This window comes from Myzus persicae, unplaced genomic scaffold (assembly GCF_001856785.1).
Source record: "Myzus persicae strain clone G006 unplaced genomic scaffold, MPER_G0061.0, whole genome shotgun sequence".
In the NCBI taxonomy this organism is placed as follows: domain Eukaryota; kingdom Metazoa; phylum Arthropoda; class Insecta; order Hemiptera; family Aphididae; genus Myzus; species Myzus persicae.
Window position 1 is genome coordinate 168,213 of NW_019103670.1, and position 17,261 is coordinate 185,473.

The 17,261-nt window shown below is 27.7% G+C and overlaps 1 protein-coding gene across 4 annotated transcripts in view; it reads right to left on the reverse strand.

The window, feature by feature from the left end:
- The window catches only part of LOC111035008 (leucine-rich repeat and immunoglobulin-like domain-containing nogo receptor-interacting protein 3), a 148,861-nt gene that overhangs the window by 93,109 nt on the left and 38,491 nt on the right, over positions 1-17,261 (reverse strand). For 2 of the 4 annotated variants that reach the window (XM_022316485.1, XM_022316480.1), the window contains exon 2: positions 8,281-8,390. The exons of the other annotated variants lie outside the window; for them this stretch is intronic. The gene's annotated coding sequence lies outside the window, so the exon portion shown is untranslated. The remainder of the gene's footprint in view (positions 1-8,280; positions 8,391-17,261) is intronic. 4 annotated transcript variants of the gene reach the window in all.

The following is a 17,261-nucleotide window of genomic DNA, read 5'->3' on the forward strand; positions in this document are numbered from 1 at the left end:
CTATTTATGTAAATTTATTTTATACTATATTGGCACATATCGAATCACACCATGAATCACGTACTTATTTTTCAATTGTCTATGCAAAACCTACAATGGAAGATTTAATAAAAAACAATATCAAATATAATTATAATAATATAAAAACAGCAACCATACTATACGACAATTAGGTTTACACGAACAGGAAGTAGGTAGGTACTTCTACTTTAGTTTATAATGCAATGAAAACCGACATGTTTCTCGAGAAAATACTTCTTAGGACTTGAACTTGTATAGTTTTGTTTAAGATTTTTACGGCAACAGATCTGTTCGTATATTCTTCAAATACGCTCAGAGAATAATTCAATTTTAATAAGAAAAATAAAAAAAAAAGCAGACATCAAATCAAATAACACTGCTGGGGACGAGGATAGGAATTGCAGTTTATTTATTTTTAACATTATTTTACTTTTTCTCAGATGGTATTCCCGTTAAATTATTCTGCATGCAACTGAACAAATAACATAATCGTACGAATAAACAAAAATTCCCTGCAATATTGCTAAGGAAACGATCGCAATATCTGCTTGTTGCGCGTGGAATGAAAACGTAATCATCACCGCCGATACCATATCTTTTTTCTCCAAATGCATTTTCCCAAACAACATTTTTTACATTTTGTGCTATATATAAATGACAGGTATTGGAAAAGTTTTTTTTAATACTTTTAAATCCTATACGAAAGTTTTAATGTAATAATAATGTTTAATATCGGCGTGTATCTACAGCTGAGCGATTTTAAAATTATGCCCATTTTAATAATATTATAATATTATGTTATATGGATATAATGTACCTAATTTAAATTGTTTTATATAATTAATATCAATTGACCTATTTCATTTGCACAAGTGTAACCGATTTCAAATATCATCTGATACAACCTGTGCATAGGTTTACAAATATATTTGTGTGTGGTATATAATATAATATAATATAATATTAGCTAAAATATTTTATAATTTGTATATTTAATTTGGCAATCGTTTTATTTATTTGTATACCAGTCTTCTTCTTATCAATTAATTTTATATTCCTTCGCTCTCGCAGCTACTAACGCTTTATTTATTTTTATAATAATGATTGTAAGATACTGAGAAAGTGAATATTCAGTATTATAATAGGTGTCGAGTTTAACTTGTCATGGAATAGGTCAAAGTTGTGAATGAGTTAAATTTGAATCCAATGATTAATCATTGTAAACGTAAAACGATAATGGGCGGAAACGGTGTGTCAGAAAATATTTTTAATGATATTTTATAATTTATTTATAATATTATAAGGCGAACATAAGAAAAATGAAACTTGTGCCTATTTTACAAAAATGTTTTCATAAAAGTTAATTAATTGGTATAGGTATTAGGTATAACATATATAAAATAATATTCGGTGAATAATTTTACTAATTCAAGTATTTCAGTTTATTAATTTTTGATTTAAACAAAACTAATTTTGTCAAAATCTGGTGTTTCGTAAATATTACCCTTTTTCTGTAATTATTTTTCACTCCGATTATTTTGAAGATAGTTTTTACTTTTAGCGTCCCTTCCCTTAAATTACAAACAAGATTCGATTTGCTTCTAGAATTCACCCACGCTGTTGAGGGTTGAATCATTTTGACTGTTACAAAAAGTATCTTCAGATACGAAAAGAAATATAAAAAAAAACACACATCGTTGTAAAACCAATACTTTCAGCACTCTGTGAGAATCTAAAATAATAATCAAGTACTCATACAAAAATGTGTTTAAGTTTTTTGAAAAAGTCATTGATTAACAATAATTATAACATTTTTACTGCTACATGTTAAATTTTGCCCTCAGTTCTACATTTTTTTCAAGTAGTGAGCACTACAAAACTTGATTACACAGCAATTTTATAAAATAAAACGTAGTGAGATTGCTTTTATTCATAAATAATAAATATTAATGAGTTGAAATAAATTAGAACAACCAATGACTTTATTTTTACATTTGAAATTAATTATGCTCACGTTAATAAAATACTTTAAAAAAATTTACACATCTACCTATTTATACATGGTATATAATATTTTTTTGCAATTTAAATTCATATTGATATTAAAATATTAACAATGGTTAAATTTACTCAAATTATTATGAATAAACTTATAAGGTTTAAAAAGTTTGAAATATTGTGTCATTCACATCTTGTCAACATAAAAGTACCTATTCACTTTCTAAACTTCTATGAACATGTTATAGATTCAGAGCTTATTTTGATCAAGTGGACTTAATGTACCGGCTCTTATTTTAATGCTAAGAATAAAACAATTTGATCTATTTTCACATCATTTTTAGTAAATAGTTTATTTACTTTGAATAATATCCGATTGGTGAAAAAAAATTAATGTAAAATATCAAACTAGTATCAAATGTATGTGTTACAAATTTCTATTTTAAATTATTAAACTATCACAATAATTCAAACCACTGAAGTCATCATATTTTAACGATAAACTTCAAACTATATTGTACCTATTGAATATTCTCTATTCACCAATGGCCATCTAAGAGCATTGAACTATGTGAATTATTGTAGATCGAATTCAAGATATTTTATAGTCCACTTGATTATTATTTTAAAAGTTATAATTTATTGTCTCAAAAACTATTCACATGTTTAAAAATATTTCTGTTTGTATAATTTTAATGCAATACAATACAACATCTTCGGAAAAGATTTTATTTGTCTTACTATTTTTTGAAGTATTGAAATATTTTAATGTTTACTTTTTTGAATGACAACATACATTTTTAACATTATGTTCCGAGTCTCAATAATTTTTCGAGAATCGTTGTACCTATATAAAAATTGAATTTTGAACAATTTTATTATTATTTAATAAGTTATACTGAAGTGGCACGGTAGTTGGTAGGTAGGTAAATAACTCGTAAAATGTTGGTCTGCCACCTCATATATTAAATAGGTAGTTTGTATCTAAATTCCTAGAAAAATATCCTGCTTTGGAATATTGAATTAATAACGTAATACGTATTTTTATCGTACAAAAAAGCAAAACAACTTTAAAGCCATAACGATGATAGTAGACAATATCTTTAAAACCGTGAATACCATACACGAAATAATAAGTGTGCACTGTTAAACGAATTATCCTTGATGTATATTGTATATGAATCAAAAATAATTTGAATATTATGAACATAACGGAACATATTATTTTTATCTTATATTAAGTTATATATATTTAGTTTATAAGTGAAAAACAAGGAGGAACGATGTAGGTATATACTTTACATCCATGACAGAGCATTAGGATTCTGAGAATCTGTATTTCGTCATCATTATTTGAAAACGGAATAGGGAAAAAATATTCGATGCCCCAGGGTAAGAAGCTCGTAGTACAATTTATTTATGGTAGTGCGAAACTCTTCCCATGGGTAATCAAATTTAACATATTTTCATTTTTTTCCTCACTCGTAAAGCTTAAAAAAAGTCAATAAAAAGTTTGGGCATTAGGTAGAGCGAGAGTTTTAAAGCCATGTCTATTACCAATGCCATGTCCATGTATGATGCGTCAAATATATAATGTACAGGATGATTAACCAAGCATGCTCAGTAGCATATAGAATTTTATTCAAATTTTGATTTAAGGAAGTTTTAAATATAGTTAAAGCTCATGTTTTCAAATTCTTGAGGTATTTACACTACTTAAGGAGTGTTCGGTGGCGATTCGAGTTTCCATTTTTCAAATTAGAACTTCTATTTTTACTTTAAATATTTTAGGTATCAAATTTGATAAATTCTTGGAAAAAGTCATGTGATTATACTTGGCAAATCATCATGTAATAGTTAAATTAATTTCAAAATAATACAACTAACATGAGTTCTTAAAAATATTTTTTTGATTAATGTAAAAATGAAATAGAGCCTAGAAGTAATCATCTTGATCAACTTTAATGGATTATTACTGAATTTAACAAGTTTCCAACACTATATGAATGTACTTGGTTTTTCCTCTGAAAGAAGTAATAAAATATAAATATATTGATGTTTTAGATTTTAACATCATTATAGTTAAATAGGTTTTGGTTCATTGTGAATATTTTAAAAACTAATAACAAATATATTATATTATTGAACAGCTCATAATTGCAGCTCGGTATGGGTAAATAATATTACTATCAAAAATACAATTCTGAGATAAAAATATACGTATAGTTTGTATAATCTTACATAATATACAATATACAAATACATTTAGACTTTTCTTTTCTTTTATTTTTTGTCCACAATTTAATACATTTAATTCAATTTTCATGATTAAGTATTATATGACTTTAAATACCTATTAATTTTTATATAAATATTAACTCATATTAGTAATGTTAAATATTTTTTGTTTATCAATTTTAACTAAAAAAAACCTACATAAATTTCATATTTTAAATTGATTTAAAATATATTGTCACTAATATTTATTTAATTACAAAATTAATTTTATATCGTAGTTTTTGGTACTGCTGATAATAGAAAATATTTAAGCAAAATATTATTTCTTACAACTTCTGAATATTCAATATACTATCAAACAATCCTATCATACTACCCATAACTTTTTGAATGGATTAAATTACACCTTGATTGGGCACTTTTTATCGTTAGGTTAGTCTAGCTTAACTTAGATTCTAACCTTAAATAAATCTAATTGATTTCTGTGACTAGAAAGTAAGAACATAATATGTACACACTACATTATAAAAATTGCATTAGGTTAGGAAACTACGAAACAATTACATTAAGTAAATACTAAACAGTAAACAGTGATGTAAGTAGAATATTTCAATTAAGAAATTTCAATTTAACAAATATACTGTAAAAATGTATACTTTTCTAAAATTAAAAAAAAAACACACAGACCTGCGCGTTCTATAATAATACAGTTGGTATATGAAAATATTTTAGATATATATATATTCAAGTATACCTAGTGAATGTGTGTGGGTCATATGAATATGTAGGAAACAAATGTAAGTCTTTAAGTTCCATTTTGAAATGATAACACATTTCTGAAATTTCTGGAAATGTCATCTTAAATGTTCAAAACATTTAATTTCTAAAATTTAACAGTTTCAATGATATCCTTTTAACGGTGTGTACTCAAATTCTTGATAAGTATAAAAAAATATTTATTTCTACTCAACTTTTTAAATTAAATTTGTTTTTATTTTTAAAGTTATAATTATAAAGTTTTATATTTTTAAATGCATACGTTTGACTGCTTTTTTCAAAGTATTATAGGTATTTGCCTCAGCATTTTAATAATTAATATTAATTTTTCAAACGATTAGTTTTATAATTAAATTAATTAATTACCTAGTTTTAAGAGTAAGTATTTAAAGTTTAGATGAGTGGAATGGAGTGTCGCATAAGTACCCAACAAAATGTTGGACTTCTCTCATCATACTTTGAATGCTTATAAGCAATAAGTTACAAGTAGTTAACTACTAATTAGACAGATTTTGTGAACAACTAATTCTGGGTAAATACTCTAGTTATTTCTTGAATTTTCGTTAGTATATTATATTTTTCAAATTATTTTAAAAAAGTACTAGATATTAGACTAGTTCATAGGTGCCAAATGAAAAAATATATTTTCTATTAGATACCACCCTAAAAGTTGAAGATTGGAGTTTTTTTTACTGTAAAATGTGACAAAAAAACACAAAAATAAATAAATAATGCAAAATCATAAAACCAATACATTCTTTGGTTTGCTCACAGAATAAATTATATTATAGTCTGTAGAAAATAATTATAACGTTAATTCAAAGAACACTATGGTCGTTTCCCTGTCATTACACGTCATAATATTGTTTTTGTGACAATATTCTAGACACAAAGGAATTTTAAAGAACCTAATATTAAAACAATGTATAAAACAACAATGAAACAGTAACTTGTAACAATGTTATGATAAAATATTATTATATAGAGTATACATTCCAGAAAATACTAACCAACTCTAAGTGTCTTTAAAAAAATCAATATTATTTAATGTGGTTTTAAAACAGTCTATAAAAAAATATATATTTACATACAACACTGTCTAACATAATTATATTAACGAGTATTTCTGTTATATTGTTTTAGTTACCTAAGTAGGTACCTAATACAAATTATGTTAATAAGCAGCAGCTTACGTTTTATTGTAGAATAATATTAACGTTTTAAAATATTATAATCCACATTATTATTGCTCGATAATGTTGAGCTCGTGATACAATATTTAGTTAATGATATTAGCTATAAATTAATAATTATTTATAATATATATGTGCTACAAAAAGTGTATTCTACAATATGTAATCACATAATATGTTCTTTCTTATGTCTAATTAATTATAATATGTTATTTCTCAAATAAAACTATTTTAATTTCAGAATTTGTTTCGTAAGTTTATAAGCATAAGTTTAGATATCTTAATCCCCTTTGGGTCAGTCCGTCCATAGCTATGATTGCTTTGGTTAACATATTATGGTGATCGATATTATTTTTAAAATTGTTGACAATAATAACATGGTTTTACAATGGTGCTTATTTTAAGCGCAGGCTAGGTTATTGAATGAGGTAATTTTATAAAGATCCTGAAATTGTATGTTTAAATTTTAGACAACTATTTCAAACTCAAACATGATAAGCAAGTTCTAAATAATAATATATTTTTTAGTTTTTGAATTTGAGCAGTCTTATAAATTGTTGAACATTAAATAGTTTTTTTCCCGTAAACACTTTTTCTATATTAGGTACTTCTCAAAAATATCTTATTTAGCACCATACTACCCTCATTGATCTTAAATCGAATCTGGGTGATATTTTGAACAGATATATATTTTTTCAAATTTTCTCAGTAGGTTTTTAGTTTATTCAAGCATAAATAAAAATTAATCCGCTTGTACACATTTTAAGTTTATTTATAGCTTAAATAACTTTAAAATATCATAACCACCCTACACTGAAGGGTGTATAGTGGGGAAAATACATTGCATACGACCAATTAGATTTCATACTCATTAAAGTTCAAAAATAACCAAACTTATCTAAACATATTTATTATTAACAGTTGTGTATTAGGAATATTAATTATTAATATCTATAGTAAATATTTGAATGAAACAAATAATAAATACGTACATTTATATGAGTATCTAAAGTTATTTAAATTATTTAAGTTGAAAATACACACAATAAATTACCAATAACACAGACTTTTTTTCACAAATAATTTATTTCCCGCCTATATTCTGGGTTTCACAAGAACATAATATGTAATTTTGGAGTTTTATAATAACCCAAACTGTTGGAAAAATATAAATATTAATCATAGCGATTTCATAAATTTCAATTTTGAATTTCCAACTGTAAAGCCTTTAAGCAATAATGTGATGGTTGAACTATTATTTTCACCTTATTTCTTCGTAAGCATAGTTTCCATTGAATATTTAGCGGGAAAGCTATTCAACAATTTTAATAAAAAAAAAAGTTAATATAATCATTCGTTTCACTTTTAGACATGTGGTTTCAATAACGCATGGGTTCAGCTTTGAATGACTTTTAAAAAAATATCCAAAGGGAGGAAAAATGTATCAATAAGTCATTGTTGCTAACGAAAAGTGTTCGTTCATCTGTAAACATATGTACTTCGTGGTTATAGCGAAATATATCGACGTAATATATCTATACCTACAGGTAAATATGACATATATGTATAGGTGCATACAGCATGCGTACACAATATCATATTATTATCACCCTGTCCAGGATGACAACGATTAGATACTGGTGAAGGAAAAAAATAACTATGTTCATAATATAATATAATATTTCCTTTTACAGGGTAATCGTCCAACGTCTGAAAATCGATTCTCGAAAGAGCTGAAAATAGTTTAAGCGGTAAAATATATTTTCAGCGACAGCAAAAAAAACAACCATATAGGAAGATTTTTGTTGCAAAATATAACATGTTATTGTAATAGAATAATTGTAATAAAATGAAAGTATTGCATGCATTATAAAATATTATACTTTACACCTAAGCATAAAATAAATATATGATTTTTATATTATTATCATTATACTATATCCATCAGGTGATAATGGAAACAAGTTAAAAAAATATATAAAACATTAGACTACATTTTTCGATCTACTTCCATGTTTTAGACACTAAACGGTACAACAAACCCATATTTTACCTGCTGAGCGTTTATGTGGGTGTAAGCAATTTAATTTTTTTTTTGTGAAAATTGATGGATAACTTGACGTTTAATATGAGGGTACGGTTACATTAACGTAGCTGACCTTGCTGAAAATAAATCAAATCACCAAATCAGAAATATGTTACACGATAATATTATAATAATGTTTATACTGTTTTTGTGCAAAATTATATACCACAACTATATTAAATATTATAATCACACGAATAATTATTATAAAGCAACGTTGTTTACTTAACAGCATTTTCAAATATCTACATAATATAATAATTTATATTTTGATCCTTGAATGTTTTCACGGTATTCGTGTCACTTAAAATATTATATGGCTGACAATTTGTTTTGAAATCATTAACAAGTCATAAAGTATGGTATTATGACTTAGTCATTGCACCACTTAAGTGCATTGAAATTCACTACGCATCAATTATTTCAACGACGATTTTATTCTTTACACTGCAAGCAATTCATACTGCAGAGTGTTTTATTCCACTAAATATCAAAGTGATATTAAAGTATTGATTTGGGCCGAACACACACTGAACTCTACTGATCACGGGGAAATTCCCGTCGGAAAATTACAGTGGGAATCGAGTCGTATTCGTTAAGTCGGGTACAATAACATGCTATTGGCGTATCCCGACGAGGAGGTGTAACGACATATTATAGAGAAGAAAGTGTTTTGGAAAGCGATTACTGTAACATAATTACTAGGTATTATTGTTATTACGTCGTATGTTCTGTGCTCGTTAAATCGCCTAAGGGATGCAGAGATGACTTTTCACTGGTGCCAACGTACCAAACATTCAGCATAATATACAATCACGGTGGTGGTCCTGCGCATACCGGAGACTTGTGCTCCGAACAAAATATTATTTTGATTTTTGTTTTTTTACAATGTCACTGTCGATAACACTGCAATGTGCATTGTGCATACTAATGCGGCCGTATAATATTTTATCAATATCAGTTTTGTAATTATTATCGATTTTGTATTATTATATACCTTCGGCAACACGGTCGATTGGTCTAACAAATAATTTAATTGGTTGCATATTTTACTGTCTACTTGTTCTAAATATTAGTTTTTAAGTCTCGGTTTGAAGTTGAATGTATGATTATTCAAACATTCTTTGTTACGTAATCCAAACAAACATGCCACCGATGAAAAACATCATGTCCTCATTCGTTTCACCTTATCTATAAAATAGTATGCAATTTTCGATGGCGCGAGCTACAGCGATCCTGATAACGTGGTGCACATGACGTACACACATTGACCGAGTTGGATGTAGTTTTTATAAATGTCTTGAAATGTCTATAGTATTATGAACTACGGTGTGATAATATTTCCATACAATTTTTTATTATTGAGTTATTGTTCAATGATGTTCATTGATAAATGTCCGTCATAAATTATTGTAGAACGGTACACAAAGTTGGTAATGGTAAAAAGTATGTGCACAACTTAAACATGATAACGATAATTAATAATATTGTGAAAAAAAAAATGTTTTTCCCATTATGCCGTGTACGACTTTGAATGATTAAATAAAATGTATTCTCGAGAACACAATAGTATATTAAATATACGCTTACCGATAAAATTGCAGTACGTCTCTACAAGGGTGAAAAAAAATTTACCTTGCGTACCTACATAATTTCGTGTTTTCTCTGCGTTGTGCGTACCTATATACCTACCCACACCCTACGCGTGAGTTAAATATTCGAACCACTTAGAAAACGTGTATCCAGTAGTAGTATGTTTGAACAACTAAACATTATGAATAATACACTGCAGTGCCGATCGTGCAAAGGGCCGTGGTGTAGGCAGGTATAAGGAATAAAAGGTGAGTACAAAAATAAAATAAATACATTTATCCCCGCAATGCCCCGTGGCGCGAGATTTATCGGCTCTGCGGTATGACAAAATGGTAGCTGCTACGGTGTAGGTCCTTTACCTATATACAGCTATGGCGTGCAAGTCATAGATCGGTGGTGATCTCGAGGAGCCCCGGCGGGGGGGTGTACGAACGCGCTCGTTATGGGACACGACTGCGGCGCCCGTCAAAGCGGTGGTACGTTACTTTCGGATCATTTGTGTCGGAATGATAAAAATATCGTCGTGAAATGCATTCGAGCGGCGTACACTGTGCCTGCGCGGCAGTGGTTTTGTAAATTTATAACTTTCCTCCTTGAAATGTCAACGTTTTAGGATTTTTTTTTATTTTTATTTTTTTTCTGTTACCACCCGAAGGCGTTGACGACGACGATTCGCCGCGAACGTGGTTTCACCATGTTTCTGTCCCCGCCGACTTTCATTTCCCATGAATTCCGGTCGACGTAATTTAAAGTAAATAAAAATACAATCAATCCGGAGATGGCGAATATGAAATCTTTATATATATACATACATGTATTCGGGGCTGATGCCGGAAACAATTCCCTAAGTAATTCGATTTTGTGCACTACTGAGAGATTTATTTTTGCGAAATTTATGTCCCACTGCACAATGGAATAACGATACGTCTTGCCAGTTTTAAATGCTATTCACGATTATTTTGCTAATGAGTTCTGTTGTTACTTTATACCTTGACTGTTGAATGTGAAAAGTACAACTTGAACCTTAAGTTTTCTCAATTATATTATGCGTTATAGTAATAATTTTAAAAAAAAACAACATTCCCCAAAAGTTTTGATAGTTATTGCATATGTATATTAGTGTACCATACAGTATACACACTATTTGAAATTGTAAAATTTTTAGAGCAAAACTTTGACTTAAAAACAAATACATTTTGAAAGTGGGAACAATAAGTTTTCAAATAAAAAAAAAGTACATAAGTAAATAACTGGTAGTTTTTGACATTTAACCTAAACATTTTTTTTGTGAAATATATTTCAACCAAATATTTGTTATTATTTCATGGATATTATTTTATCCAACATTATTGTATATCATGTTTTGTATGATGGTATAGTATTCATATTCTCATAAAATAATATTCAAATAAATGTTATGAATATTTTTTATTTTGCGTAGCGCATAAAGTTTTATATAAATTGCATACAATTGTTTTTAACAATACTAGTTTTTAATGATTATAATTAAATTTTTAATTTTGATTTAACATAAAATCATTAATATCCGTAAAGAAACTTTTTATTGCATTTATCACTATAAACAATATCCATATAGGTACACCGAAGAGGGTCTAGGGACCATTCAATTTCAAAGAATTTTTCTAGATATTACCAAAACTTTAAACATTAAATTTAAATAATGTGACTCAAAAAAATATTTCCATTCTTTTTTTTTAATATCAAATCAATGCTGATCATCGATTAAATACTAGCTAATACGAATTATATATATTTTGTTTTTATTTATAAACCATAACATAGTTTTTATTGATATAAAATAAAATATTTAGTAATAAATATTCCCTCTTGTATATTATATTTGCTTAATTACTGCACATCTAAGCCACATCAAAACAGCCATTATAAACCAAAAACTAAGTTCAGCTCTTATAATTGGTTTCCATTATTAAGATTGGTTTATTCATTATACTTTCACTTTTTATTCTCATTTTATAAATAAAAGAAACTCAATAAATCAAATTTGTATTTTCAGCAGGCTTTGTTTAAATAAACTATGCAAAGCAATAACATATTGTGTTACACTTATAAATATAGTTACAATTTGCAAATGTTATGATTTAAACCAGTATTATATGTTAAACTACCCAATTATCAAGTACTTTATTAAATACTCGGGCATAGCCTTATAGGTGAAGTATTAGACTGATTTCGACCCATGTTCGTTAACTCAAAAGGAAATACATTCATGGCCATTATACTGACAGTGAACACACTTCAATTATAAAGGTAAAGTACCCGAGAATCTTGGGTTGATTTTGCCGATTTTGTTAAAAAAGCACTTCATAACATAGATTTCTGTCAAAGGAATACAGATATTATAATACTCCAATAATATATATGATATTATAACAAAATACACTTTGGACAACAACAAAAAAAAGGTTTTCATAAAATGTTCACCGACAGAATGCGAGTAAAAAATATAAGAAAGAAAAAGAATATCTACAGTTGGGAGATAGAGAAAATTAGATGGCAGAAATGTTCGATTCTCCACAGGATTCTATTGCATTAAATAACCTATACAAATCAATAATTGACCATAACGTTGTGGCAAAAAACATTCGTTAGATACATTTTCTACTTCCATATTCTATCACAGTCGTCTCTGAACCTATGTACACCTAATACTTGTCTCGTAATACGTGCGATTTGTAACTGAAACATGTTTTGGTCTGGAGGTAGGTATAAATAATTGATTGTAACGTCCCGACTAATTAGTGAAACTCACATATTGACGTCGATATAATACCTACAATTAAACTAAACGTATAACTGTATCCAGCTGAAAATGTCAACCATAAATTAGTACATTTTCATTAAAATATAAACCAATAATAATATTCAATACAATTAATTTATTTACCATATTGCCAATATGAACTAACTATAATAATGCATGTATGTATATGTAAAAAAATTAATTAAAAAGGACGCAATTTATGTTTATGCGCTTGTAAGGTCAATATTTTGCTAAAGAATTTTAGGGTAGGTGTGTTGTAATTATATAAAAGATTATTTTTAAATATTCTAAAAACAATTAAAAAGGTATTGTATTTTTTTCAGACTTTTCTAATCAATATAATATTTAATAAACAAACAAAAAATGTTTTGATTTACAATAATTTCCTGGCTCTGGTTATGAATATAAATTTAGATTTAACAAATGCTCATGCAATAACAACTCTACGATGTACATATACAATACAAAAAATAAATAAATAACACTTGTTTGTATAATATTTTAACTAAGTGTCAAGATTTTTTTTTTTAATACGTATGCTCGTATGGATTTTATGTTATTCAAATAAATGAATTATTATTTTAACAAGAATTAGTTTCATAATACAATTGTGTATATGAATGAAATTTTTAGAATGTTAATAATTAATATATACATTAGTGACAGCGTCACTGTTTTATATTATACTCCATAAAAAAAAATTATCTTTTGTACAGTGTACAGACCTGTGGCTACTTCGATCCCGGTGCTTTTCCCGGGGTTGGCTTAAACTTGCCGAGAACTCCTAAAATACGGGTAGCGTTTTAAAATATCATTTGGCCAATTTTATGACCGGTTTAAACGGGTAGGAAATCCTGATTTACATCGGTCATCTATTCAGTAATCCAGTGTGATTTACACCCACAAGTTGAAAACACTATAAAACTTTTATCCGTAATTGATTTATTCACAAAAAAAAACTCGCTTATACTACCACTGACTAACGACTTCTTGGCTGGAACTTTCTTCCATTATTAATATTTTTTTCTCACCTCTATTTCTCCATCATCCTTTAAATTGTGTGTTTAAAAGATAAAATGTGATGATGGTTTAAAATATTTTCTGCATGGCCTTATATCTGGTGTACATATTTAAGGAGAACATTGACGTGTCGTGTCAAGCAAGTGGCTGTGCAATAATATTTATGGCTGCCGACGAAATGTGTTTGTTGGTATCGGTGGACGATTGCGTTGGATACAGCAGCATTAAACATAATGTTTAGTTCCTCCACAAAATATATCGTATAAATGATACTTAAAAAGATGCGACCAAAAAATAGTTCTCAAAGAAATTATCATTCTATTACGTTTGTGAGTGATTTATTGCCGCATTAGCAGTAGCAGATTCCGCGATAAATAATTGTGTGGACAATATAAATATTGTGTTATAAGATAGTGAAAAAAATTCCAATACATAACCACTCATGTAAATAATTATATTTAATGAATACAAAGATTTCTCAAGAATTTTAAGATCCTCATTCTCCAATAACAGAAAAAATACATAAATACTTCATAAGATTATGCAGTGTTATTTGTTTTGTAAATTTCAATTTTAATGTTATTTAAGTCATGCTATACCAGAATATTTTTAATTACATTGTTATTACTTATTGAAGACGCTTTTCCAGTGTAAACATTGAACAATGTTTTTCAAAATGTTCACACTATTCCTGTAACGGATGTCCCGTGGGAATGAAAAAAACAAATAAAAGTTACAAAACTTTGTTGCACTACCACAGTACAGTAAGTATACGCCAATTGAACTTTCATTCCGCACAGTCTGATACGTCATCATACCGAAAACCTATTTCAAATTATTATATTTCGAAAATATCAAGATAAAATCGAAATAAATAATGGTATTCGCGGTTGTGACGTAGTTCTAAATTATGTTTAAAACCATAATATACAAAGAGTGTAGTTTTCATAGTCATTGTTCGTCTTCAACACTGTATACTTGATAATAATGATACCCAGTAGTAATAATCGTTCATTCAGATAGGTACGATATTAATATAGGTATTACCTACATCGACTCGATTCCTGAGAAACTGAGAAAATTTTAAACTCTGCAGAAAATTGTTGTATTGATTGAACAATGAACAAAATATATTACATTATGTTAACATTTTGATGCTCTCTAAATAAAAAAAAAATATAATATAGTTATAATGAGCTACGAGGGCGAACGGTTTAGAACATGATATGAACCAATTCAAATATTTTAAAAACATTTTTTTCTAGAAAACCATTTTATATTTAATAAACATTATTGATATGTACAATGCGAATTATTCATAGACTAACTAACGAACAGGAATATTACACGAAAACTCTATATGATGATAATATTGTGTGTTTGACAACCGCAATATGGTAGAATATTGTTATTTACAGGTGTAACTAGTATATATAAAAAAAGGTAGAAAGGTATTAAAAATTATCTGCATTTCACACAACGATAATATTATGGTTATCCTTGGTATTATTTTTTTTCGATTATATATGTTAATACATTTAATACTTATTTATATTTGTCATGATAAATCCCCCGTGAACATTTAATCGTCTCAACGTTTTAAAATCATGATACGAACACAGCATTTAACTTTATTTTACACACTACCATAAACACAGAAAGCCGTTAGTATGTTATAGGGTCTATATTAAACTTAACTGGAAATATATCTTTGATAAAATTATTCAATTGAGAAATGTATTAATGTTTACATTTAAACAATGGGTCGTCTAAAACAAGAACAAACCCATAAATTTTCATTTTCCCTATACGAGGGTCCATCTGAGATCATAATTTTTGGTTGTCTAATGTGTGATAAAAATTAATCGTTTGGACAGTAGCCAATGAAAATCGAATTTACGTCCCAGTGTCACGAATTTTGTAGGTTAACAGAGAAATGCTTCACAGTGTAAACCATTGTGTCACGAATTTTAAAAAATAAAAATACAAATTTAAAGCTCACGTACACAAATCGTCGCTAATGACTAACCCATTTAGAAGGAACGTTCTCATCGCGTGAAAAAATAGGGTGCAGGATCTGCGTTCCACCTCTTTTAAAAATACATTTGGCTTTTGGCAAATGTATATATTTATATATATAATTTATATATACTATTTCGTTAAAACGTGAAGCCAGTAAAACGATGCTGTGTAAATTAGTTACATTATAAGTGCATAATTTAACCAGTATTTTTTATGCAAACTCTTTTTATCATTAACTACCAATCTCCATGGGTTTTTATTATTTATTGCTGAATAGTTTAAAAAAACATTTTGTGTTTGTGTTTATTACTTTTAGATTCCAAGTATAGCGAAAAATTCAAAAATCTATTGGTTTTATAAAGATTTTAGTTTTTTTGTGTGTTTTCCCATGGACACAAGTTATAAAAGTGCTCCACAAAGTTATATTATTATTATTATATTCTGGTCTGTATAGTGTTTATGAGTGCACTTGATCGAAAATTCAACACTTGATGGTTTATTATTGAAATTATAGTTTTTGAAGTTTATTGACTTAAAACTGAATTGATAAATATACATTTACATACCAATTTGGTATTTATGTACAATATTGTTGTTTGGTGGACCTATTATATTAGTGTCTATGTTACATGTGTACAAAATACACCCAAATCGTTAATCGTCATGGACTCGTTTCATTTATTTTATTGTGATAAGAATTTTGTATAAAAATTATATTTTGCATATTATTGATGGAATTTTAAATTTATTAACTTGCCATTACATTTTTGCTTGTAAACTCTACTTAGAGGCTTATTAAAAAGAAATATTATTTTAGGTTTTCCTATTCACATTCAACTTTGAGCGCATTTTTCTTTTTTAATATAACTATTATACCTAATATAGTACTTATGTTACACAAAGATAATAAAACCAATAATCACTTGAGTTATCATTGTACACAAAATCTATTTTTGAGCACATGCTAATTTAATACGAGTATTTTATAATACATTTTGCAATGTGCATATTTTTGGTCTCAAACATTGAATTATTTGAGCGTTTTTCTGTTTAACTTACAGATAGCAAAGGGATATTAAATGATGATTTACGTTTTTTTTAAACACTTATTTATGGTTAATTTATCATCATCTGAGGACTAAACACTTGCCTATTATCAACGTGCATACGAACAAGTCCGACCATTCGTACGGTTTTGTTGATATATTGTTCATTTAATTTATCACAATATGCACATTATGGAACAATAATACCATAATGGATGCGTACAGCACGCACACGCGTATTTTTTATGTATATAAATTTTTTTTTATCTATTCATTATCTTTGCTCGACGACTAGCCGCACAAGCGTAAGTGTTCCTTTGCTGTCGGTGGGCGATAAACCGTTCCGAATAGGCCTAACGTTGTTAAGTCCGGACACGAGTTATATGTATATATATATATATTATGTATTACGTTCAAGCCCACTCGATGCAAAAGGAAATGCGTTGTGCAACGGGCATATGGTC